This window comes from Streptopelia decaocto (genome assembly GCF_964273445.1).
Source record: "Streptopelia decaocto genome assembly, chromosome: 6".
Lineage (NCBI taxonomy): Eukaryota > Metazoa > Chordata > Aves > Columbiformes > Columbidae > Streptopelia > Streptopelia decaocto.
Window position 1 is genome coordinate 10,937,311 of NC_138660.1, and position 10,322 is coordinate 10,947,632.

General features: G+C 47.8%; 1 long non-coding RNA gene across 1 annotated transcript; it reads left to right on the forward strand.

The window, feature by feature from the left end:
• The first annotated feature begins 1,318 nt into the window (after positions 1–1,318).
• Positions 1,319–6,453, forward strand: LOC309440866. The gene is made up of 3 exons (XR_014184274.1): positions 1,319–1,700; positions 2,736–2,826; positions 5,983–6,453. It is a non-coding gene; the product is annotated as an uncharacterized lncRNA (long non-coding RNA).
• The last annotated feature ends 3,869 nt before the right edge of the window (positions 6,454–10,322 follow it).

Here is a 10,322-nt window from a genome sequence, read left to right on the forward strand (position 1 = left end):
GAGGTTGTTGCCAGCAGTATAATAATAAACCCCTGCAATTGCATCTCGGTGCATGCCCAGCCCTAGCTCCTGTTTTATTTGAGTGGGGTGTGGAGGGCAGAAATTCCCTTTGTTTATTTTCACTCCCAATGACAAGGTCCGCGTGGAAACCCGGTGATTCAGAGCTGATGTTAAATCTTCATTTTACCATAGTTCCCTCAGGGGAGCAGCATGAGTGCAGTTTTCTGCACTCCTCAGGGTTCCTCTGGGGGACAATGGTGTTTTGAGATCCCTAGGTTGCTATTGCATTGCTGTATTAGATAAAGCACTTAAAACTGTCAAACAGAATAAACAGAGGTGGCCAGGAAATACAATACAAGTTGGTACTGCAAGTGGTGCAGCACCCGCTCCTCCCACACCAGACAGCTTGGTCTCCTCCTTGTGGTGTGGGGCTCAGAAAGCAAAGGCATTTCTCATTCACAGCGTGTTTTACCGAAATTTTACCTTTTACTTCAATGTTAACAGCACTGGATAGTGCTGACAACCATTTTGCATTTTACTGTGCTTCTGCAACAGGCAAATGGGGATGACTTCAGGCTGGGGTTGAAGCAGCGGGGCAACAGATTTCTCCCATGCTTAAACTTCTAAAATGGGACATTTGTGTTCTGGAAGCAGGTCTGTCCCCAAGCACATATGATACCTGCACAGACACACAGAAATGTTGTATGGCCAGACAGTAGCACACTGGACTGGCACCAAATTCTGCTCTTGGTTTCTCCACTGAGTTAGCTGGTGAGTAGTCGCATCTCCAGCTGGAGGTCCAACCCCCCACATAGAGACAGTGAAGCTTACCAGCTTTGTAAGCCGAGACCAACACCAAAAGCTGTAAGACGAGGCTGCCTAAGCCAGAAACCTCATCCCTGAGAGCACATCTTGGTCAGCCCTCGATGACCCTGAGGCAGCTAAACCTCCATTCAATCATGAAATGTCAGATCCGGGGTCCTGACACCAGGACTGTCACCATCCCAGCCGAGGTCAAACTAGCATGAGGAGTTTAACACTGAGACTGGGTAAAAAATTTCTGTTTACTGAGAGCCTGGAGATGCTGGAAGGGGAGAGCCAGGGCTGACATGGAGAAGTGAAAAACTAAGGGCTTCCAGTGCTCCTCATGTATTTTTTTCCAGTTAGCTAGAATACCTTATTTCAAGGATTTTGTTTTCCTTTCTGCTTTATTGTCATTACCTCTGATTGTTTCAAACTATTAACATTCTAAATTAAAGCATGTTTCCCTTTCCAATGTTTTTTACAGGTGTTTCCACTCAAATCCATCCAACAAGCCCAACCTGAATTAACTCATCTGACTAGGCAGGTTTTAGATAAAAGCAGAGGCAGGGAGACATTCCTGATTTTGCTGCTGCTTGCTGATGCTCACCGGGCACCTCGTGCCACTATTCCCTGAAAATATTAATAACATGAAATGGTCCCAAAGAATTAACAGCTGCTCTAGCTGGATCCCTCCTGCCCATTTATCAGAGGATGTCCAATAATATTAGCAACAGCAGAGCAGCACTGGTTCATCTCCAGTGGTTTATATGCAATTACAGAAGGGGCAGCTGATGACCAACCGCTGCCGAAAGCGATGCCCGCTCTGGCTTGTTAAAGACCGTCCCACTGCCAGCACCCACCGGCGACCTCTCCACTGCCTTCCATCAAAGCGAAAGGTGAGGTGCCGTTTTACTTGATCTGAAGAAAGCTTTTGACACAGTTAACCGTAGCACGTTAATTAACAAGCTTCAACAGCAAGGATCCTCTGATGCAGCTCTCATAGGGTTTCAAAGCTGCTGTGCAGGAGGAGGGAGGGGATGGCAATTGCTGTGTATGAGGAGTTTCATGTCTCTAGGTTCTTCACCATGATGGAGATACGGCATCCACGTGCAGGACCAGCAGCCAGGGGAGTGGTCCAGGGTGCCAGGAGGGGATAAAGCCACAGTGGGCTGGGGCTGGGCACCCCCCATCCACCCAGCCAAGCTCATCCTCGTGTTAACCCACAGCCCTGATGACCCGCAATGGGGATTCTCACTGTGATTTGGCTCTCCGAACTTCTAAGGAAAATTTGGTTTAGAGCAACCCATCTGCAAAGTGTCTGCCTGGCCATGGGGGCCACCCAGTTTCTGCTGCCTAGCACCCCAGCTTGGCTGCATCCATGTTTGTACCTGACATGCTCCAGCCATCCTGTGCTCCTTCAGAAACCTGAACTGAGGGAAAACGGGGCAGCGGGTGACAGCAATGTCACCATGGCCCAATGCACAGAGAGAGTAGGCCACAGAAACCGGGTCAGCTTCTACTGGTGTAAAGCAGCAGTCCTTTGCTGAAGCCCGTGGAGTTAAAAAAGTGCAAGAAAGACCAGAATTAGGTCAATCAGATGCACGGCTCCTTTTATGCAGCAATGTAACACTCTCCTTCGTACTACTCCTCAGTACAGTCAAGTAGGTCAGAAGTATCTCCTGTCAGGCAGCTGGATCCACTGAGGTAGCTCTGAAATATTCTCCAAATCAGCAGGATATCGGGAAAAGGCAACCCTGTCCCCTACTTGCACTGCAGTCTCTCTGGTTGCCCACCTGAGCACAGGTCTGAGGGGGAAATGGGCTCTCAGGTTGGGGCTGATGAAGGAGGGGCTAAACCACCCCAAAAAAGCTCAGTCTGGGCTTAACTAGATTATTGGTGAAGCAACTCAACTTCCTATTTTCATTCACCAGGAGCAGTGCCAGAAGGTGATTCTGAAGCCGGAGAAACTCTGCAGAGATCCGTGGTGGAGTCAGTGGAACAGCACAGGAAGCACTAACGTGGGTGAGAAATGGTCTTGAGTCACTGAACACGTTGTTTGAGCTATAATGATTTTGTGATTTTGACTGAGAACTTTCTGCCTGAATCATAAAAATAAATAAGGGTCCTGGAGCACCATGGTTTCATGCCAGCAGCCAAGGAGATGAAATCATGAGACTCTGAAATCCAGAGCTACTCCCAGGTTTGGCAACTCCCCTCTGCAGTCAGGAATGAAAGCCCCGTGCCAAGCCAGTCACAAATTATCAACAATCCCAGAAACGGTGATTTCTTTTCCATCCCCTGGCCTTTTTCTTTTCTCTTAAATTGCTCCACGTCTTGTGTTTGCCTTTCTCTGGTATCTGTGGAGTCTCCAGCCGGCTTCAGACCATCTGCAGTAGGGGACGAGCATGTGTCAGCACCATTTCTCCCTGGGTGCCTAGGGAGCTGGGATGTGACAGGCTGGATAGTGAGGGGTCTGAATTGCTTATCACAGGGAGATGTTATACTCACAACACCTACATGAGACAGCTATAGTAGCAGTCAGAATCTGGTCCAACAGCAATAAAAATGAATAATACTAATTTCTGCAATTATTTACCACTCAGAGGCAAATTAGTCATCTCTTTGCCATACCTGAGACAGTAGATACCACAAAATACCTTCAGTGCTATCTAGCTACTAAGTTAGTTGAAGAGATAAATTTGCAAATAGCGCTAATTGTCATAAGGCTCACCAGCGGTGTGATGTCCTGTTGCACCAGCTGATGCTCTGCCCTCAGGGGTCTAATCAAGATGGTAATGAAAGCCACAGAGATAATTTGCAACTGCGGAAAGCTCTGCTTTCAATGGATGTTTATCTAAAGTACTGCAAAGTGAACTCCTCAGAATGAAGGAGGAACAATAGCACTTTTTGGCTTAACTTTTAATTTCATGAAGACATAAAGAAGCTGCAAAACAATATCTGCTTTGCTGTCTAATTGCCTTGGGTTTTGTGCCATGCCCATCACAGAGGTACGGGAATGTTCCGGCCCCTGATTGTCAGTTGTCTCCAGGACTGCTGGACTTTTATAGAAAATACAATAGTCTTCAAATTTACTACGGATCCATTTTAGTGGTGATGACGTCACTGACCATCTGTGATGACTGCGCCCATGATGGACGTTCACACTACAACCAAGTGTACATTCTTCTGAGCAATACAGCAAACACGTACCTGGGTAACTCTTACTGAACCACCACTGTGTCCAGCTGAAAATTACAGCAACCAGCTGGCTGTGTGAAACATGCAGAAATGGAGATGTGAGCTGAGGGAACACAGCCGGGGCTGCCTGCATTAGGCTCTCAGCACAACGAGCAGCAGCTGCAAGAGGCAGGGGAATGTGCTGGTGTTTTCCTTTTCCCTCCCCTCATGGACCATTGCCACACAGTCTGGTATGTCCTGGACCATGCAAAAAGCTAAGAAAAGCAAAATACTGTTAATTTCAAAATGAGGTTGTTTTCATGACATACTGTACTTTGGTGAGGTTATTCCATTTATGGTGTAATTTGTCTAGATAAAACCTGTCTACAAATGACCTTATGGTCTGGGTATGATGCTGATAGGGGATACACACACGCTTATGTTCCCACAATGTCAAAAAGCAATGCTTGGCCAAGGATCAGCTCCACAGATGGAGCAGGCGAGCGACCCTGCCCACTCTGCAGGCTTGGTCCTGCTCTAGATGCACATTCATGAGGTGAAACCAGCCCCACCAAGGAGAGCACAAGGACAGTCCCTGGCTGTTAGGGCAGTGCACATCTGGCAGCAATGCCAACCCTGTTGAATGGCAGTGGGACATATGTCAGAAGAGATCGGTGTCTGCCAGAGCACGGTGAGGACCTTCGTCTCATCTTTGGAAGTTCTCACTACCTTAATGCTGGAGAGTTTATCAAAGCAAGACCAGATGATCTCCAGGAGCAATCAGAGTTGGCAGTTTCAGGGAGCCCAGGCCAGCTTCTACCAGCTGACAGTTTGTCCATGGCATCACAATCAGTGGAAAACTTTTTGGAGTATATTAATAATAGAAATTAGTGTTGAGGACGATATTCATCTTTACACAGATGGACCTCAGCAGCGTGAGGTGAGGCTTAAAAGGAGCATCTGTGTGGCACCCAGAAGGAGACTTTTAGTGGCTACTTAATACCTTTCATGGTGAAATCTTTAATAGATCCTCTGTGGCAAAAGCTGGCAGTTCAAGCAGAGAAGGGCTGCAACCCTCAGGTGTCCCTCTGAGCTGGAATTACCATACAGACACTTAAATAAAAATAAGAGCGGCGCTAGAACCTGACACCACATCTCAATCCTGTGCTGATTTACACCAGCCAAAAAGAGACCTGACCTGCAGGGCCAAATCTGGCCCATGGCTATATCCAGGCAGCTGCGGTGATTTAAAAGCTCTGTCACTGTCAGTCACCAGTGGGTCTCATTGAAGGCCAGATTTATCTTGTAATCTGCACTAGGAGGTGTAAACTGCTACTGCTGCTCCCACACAAAATAAATCAGCCCAACGCAGACGAGATCCGGTAGCTTCGAGTGTCAGCCCTCGCTCTGTTTTACACAACTTTACGCTAAAGTCAGTGGTGGCCAAATGCCAGCAGAAACCATCCCCTCTCACCAATGCGGTTGATACCTCGGGTTAATGTCAGAGGGACTCTGAGAGCAGAGTGGCGTCAGGGGTCAGTTTGGGGACCTTCCTCCTCTGTGGGCTATAGCCAGGGAGGTCCGTAAGCTTTTCGGGGGCAGAAACAAGCCTTTTGGTCAGGCTGATGCTCTACCTGGTGCCTCCAGGCTGCCAGTCCCCATCTGGAGTTTCCCTGGGGTTGTGGTGGTGGGAGCGAGCTCTCCTGTGGAGAATGTGATGGAGCAGCACCACTGTCCTGCCCAGGGAGGGGACCCGCTTGGCTTGGCAGAGCCTGTGGGAACCCGTGAGCACATGGGGTTACTCAACCTTTAGGCTCACGGTTATTTTAGGCGTCCTTCTCTGGTACTGAAACAGGCTGACGAAACCCAGGAAGAAAGATAGTAGCATAATAACTGCCCAAATCTAAGCAGAGGGAAAATATGTCTCCGATTCTTCACATCCCTACTACAAGCTTATTATTTCAGCATCTCTCCCTTTTTGGGATTTTTTTTTCATCACAGAAAATGAAGAACACTCACTTTTTCAGTCCTGCTCAGCACACACCTCCACTGCCACATCACTGCCCTGGCACATTCACTTTGGAGACAAAGCAAAACGCACAGGACGCAGGCAAGTGTTGAAGCCCAGCCAGCAAAGGGAGCATGGGATTTGGGGGCACATCAGCAAAACAGTGATTGCCACCTGCTAAATGGGGTGGCCATTGCAAGGGGTGATTGGGAGCTAGAAGGAGGACGATGCTGGTTGTCTGGATGTGCAGGGCAGGCTGGTGGCAGCCCATGAAAGCCCACACCATTAAAAGGAGTTTTCAAGGGTTGTGCTGGAGTGTGCGCATTCCTCGGTGTCGGGTGAAGCCGCAGGGGCTTGGCAGAGCGGTGGCAGCTACGCCCGGGCCCTCCGCAAATAGCGTTGCAATTTCAGGGAGTGAAATAACGTGCTGGTGCTGCCAAAAGCCACCGCAATTATCAGCAGTGTAAGTAATCAAGTAAAAGCACTTTTCCACAGCCGAATGACCAGATTGTCAAGCATGCAAAGAGTAGTAGCTAAAACTGATTGCACCTCACATGGGTAATTTCTACCAGAATTATGTTATTGTATTGGAACAGTAATGCATAATGTATGGCTGTGCATCTCTGCAATAAACATTTTACATTTAATTTAGAAATCTCCGAGTCATTAGAAAAGTTCTTTCATTATGTTGCAGAGACCTTTGTGGAGTCAGCAATAGCAGAGTCCTTAAAAAAAAAAAAAGTTCATGATGAACGGGATCAGACGTGCAAAATACCTGAGCTGGGAAAAGGAGTGGGAGCTGCGTGCTGTGTGCCAGCCTGCTCTGCACACTGTCCTGTGCGGGCAGCCCATCCCAGCGGGACCCTGACACCCCACCTTCAGCACTCAAACCATGCTGCTGCTCTGGGTCACTCCCTAAACTGTCAGGGAAGAGAGAAAGAGGCAATTCCCTGGGGCAGTTCAGCCATCTTAACATTTAAATCACCTTATGGGGTTGCTGGCATCAAGGCAGGAACACCCAGTGGGGGCCAGGACCTGTGCAGAAAGTGGAGGTCCATACTCCATACTGAACACATGTTGTTGTGCAACAGGTTCGAAGCAGCAGAGGAAAAGTCAACATGTCTGATCCTGAAGCGCTTGCATATGTTTAACTTCCATGGGACTCAGGTGAAATTGCCAACTAGGTGGAGAGTTGCACCCAGCGTGTGCAGAAGGTGGTTCCCATTGGAATGTGCTGTGAGTTGTTGGGCTGGTACACAGAGACGCTGCATTTTACAGGAGGGAGGTTCACCGTTCTGCATAAAAGTCACCCTTCTCCCTGCGTTAGCTCATCTCTCTTCCCCAATGCACAACAACCCTTTGCATCTCCCAGAGGACTTTTTCCTTCAGTAGTGTTCCATGGCTCCAACGTGAGGAGCAGTCAAATGGATCTTATTGTTTGGGTCCTTCTCTCGAGCCCTTCATGCTGACAGCAGCTCGTGCAGTTTGCTTGTTGCTGCTCAGCAGGGTGGATCATCTGGACACGACAGCAAGCTCAACCAAAACGTGGCGCTCGGTGCTTGATTCAATGTGAAAATCAAAACCACCTCCACCGTCTGAGGACCCAGGTCTGAATAGCCCATGTGATTTTTTTGATATCTGAAAATGGGATGACCAAAATGCTGCTTGCAGGTAGAGCTGCAGAACGTGGTCCAGGGGTGCTGCAGAGCACTCCATGGACCCTTCGGAAACCACAGGTCCCTGAAATGAATGTGCATTTGCCAGAGTCAGCAAAAGCAACCTACAGACATGAACTTCATTATTTCCTATATCCATATACTCTTTAAATTGCTCTCTTTTTTTTTCTTCCCCCAAGTGTTACATCACTGAATTTTACTTGATAATCTTTCCTCTCCATGGACAAGGAAGGTTTTGGAGGCTTTAGGATAATAAAATCATTGGGAAAAAGAAATGTGATGGGTTTTTCAGGTACTGTGAAGCATTGCATAATGGCAACTAGGAGATACAAGTGCTATTTCTAGCTCTGATGCCGCTCTGTCCTGGGACCTCTTTCTACATCGCTTCTGCTTCCACCTTCGTGGAGGGGCTCCAGCTGCCAACCCCTCTGCAGAGGCACTTACTGCCCATCAAAGTACCTCACACTGCACAAAAGAGGCATTTACATCAGCAGGGTGAGGAACTGGAGATCTTTGTCATTATCTAAATATTAGCAGATTTAATATTTGTTGTTCTCGGATTCTTGTCCAACAGCCTGTGCAGCTTTCCATATAAAGACAAAAAGTCAATCAATATTTAGCACAGCCACAGCATGCTATTAATTCCTCCCTGAGAGGGGGTTTTACCAAAGCTGAATTACAGGAAAAATCTGCAGAAATGATAGTGATTCCAGACTTCAGTGGATATTACCGGGAAAGAGTGGCCGTATGGACTTCCTACCTACCATCAGTTACCAGCAACACAAGACACTTCACTCCTGAGATGCACACTCAGCTTTGGGTTAAAAATAAATAAAGGAAGGAAAGAAAAGCACAGTGATTATTTGTGTGTAGCTGATTGGAACACTTGCTGACTCAGCAAGAAAGTGGCAGGGTTGATCTTGTTCAGGCCCATGGCAAGGGGCTGTGGCTTTGCCCCCTGCTTCTGGAAGATGCTCTTAGCGAGGCAAAGGAGAAAATACAACAGGGAGTTAACAGCAAAGCAAAGCGCAGTTCAGATAAGGACTAATAAAATGCAGTTCTGATGTACAAGGCCTGTAGGGAGATCCTGTGCACGGTGCCAAAGCCTCACTTTCCATGTCTCTAGCTGGAAGATGGGGATAATGATACTTGGCTCCTCTGTGTTTGAGACGAATGGAGGATACCTGCACCATGTCTGCCCTGAGCGAGCAAACAGCCTCACTCCCCCGGCCACTCGTGTCAGGGTCTGCTCAGCTGAGAGGGGAGGTTTGCAGCCTGGATCTGAGCGTTTTGCTGGTATTAATTATGCTCACAATCAAAGCAGTACCTGAGTCAGTGGGAATCTGGCTGTGGCAGAAAAGGTGGTGTCATGTAAATGCGTCAAATGATGAGGCGGCTTCTCCTACCCAGGACATCAATCACCCCAGCGGTCCCACCAGCCCCACAGGGACAGCTGCCCAGGATGCCTGGTACATGGATTTGGGATCATAATAAAGCCATTGGTGCCAGGCAGCTGCTTAGCAGGAATGCCACAGAGGATGCCAGGCTTTGGGGGCACAGCGTGGCACAGGAGACCCTCATCCCTGGGGCTGCTGAGGATAGGGGTGGTGTGAGGAGATGTGAACTGTCCTCAACCTTCAGCTCAAAGCTTCGGCTTTGGTGGCCCCTTGCTCTATTTTGGGCAAAGTGTGAATGCTGGGTGCCCTTACACAGCCCTCCTGAGTCAGTGGGATGGGGCTGTGCAAGGGGAGGGGATGGAGAATAAACCAGACACCAGTGTGTGTGTGCACATGTGTGGCAATTCAAGCACCACCTCATGTCCCTGCTTTATTTATTCTGTGAAATATAAAACCACATAGAAGATGTTTGAGGTTATCTGAATGTTGGAATAAGTTAATCTCTCCTAAACAAATGATCTACTTCTGACTCATTTCTAAGAAACTTGGGCTCCTATGACCAAGCTTCCTTTACAGTCATCAGTGATTTTTAAATTGTAAACTGAGAGAATATAATTTTCAGTGAAAGATGCCTCCTGTGCATGTTCTGAGTTTGATTTAACAGCAGGAAGACAAAACTGAAATATTTGAGTCCATAACAATTAATGGTTATATTCTGGGATTTACAGCTGTATCACAGTTCCCATCTCGGGTCCCCTTTGGTTTTTTTCACTGTTAAAAAACACAAGCCTTGCGTATCTTCACACTCAGTAATTGCCTCCACATACATGCTAACTTTACGGAGATGCACTGTTTTTCAAGACCCATGAAAGGCTTTGACCTATAAAATTCAATTTCAAATTGTAAGAATCCCCTGGCCACCACAGGCGCTGGTGACAAACTAATGTGTTATGTTCCATAACAGTCTGTTTTGAGTACTGGCTTGACCTATAAGTGTTCTGGATACAGCCTGACTAAAATGGGTTTTATTATTTTCCATTAGTGCCTGCCGCAAGAAAATCAACTGGCAGTCCACAGGGGAAATAAAAGTATTTTTCTCCTCTAGATAGCATCTGCTGCAAATGTAAACGGACCCTTTCCCAGCCCTCTCCTTCCTTCGGTTTCCTTCCAGCCCTCTGACGTGACCAAGTTTCCCAAGGTTTGTGCTTCGGTGTCAAGCCCCGAGGCAGGGCGAGGGCTGGGGATGCTCCGCGGCCCCGC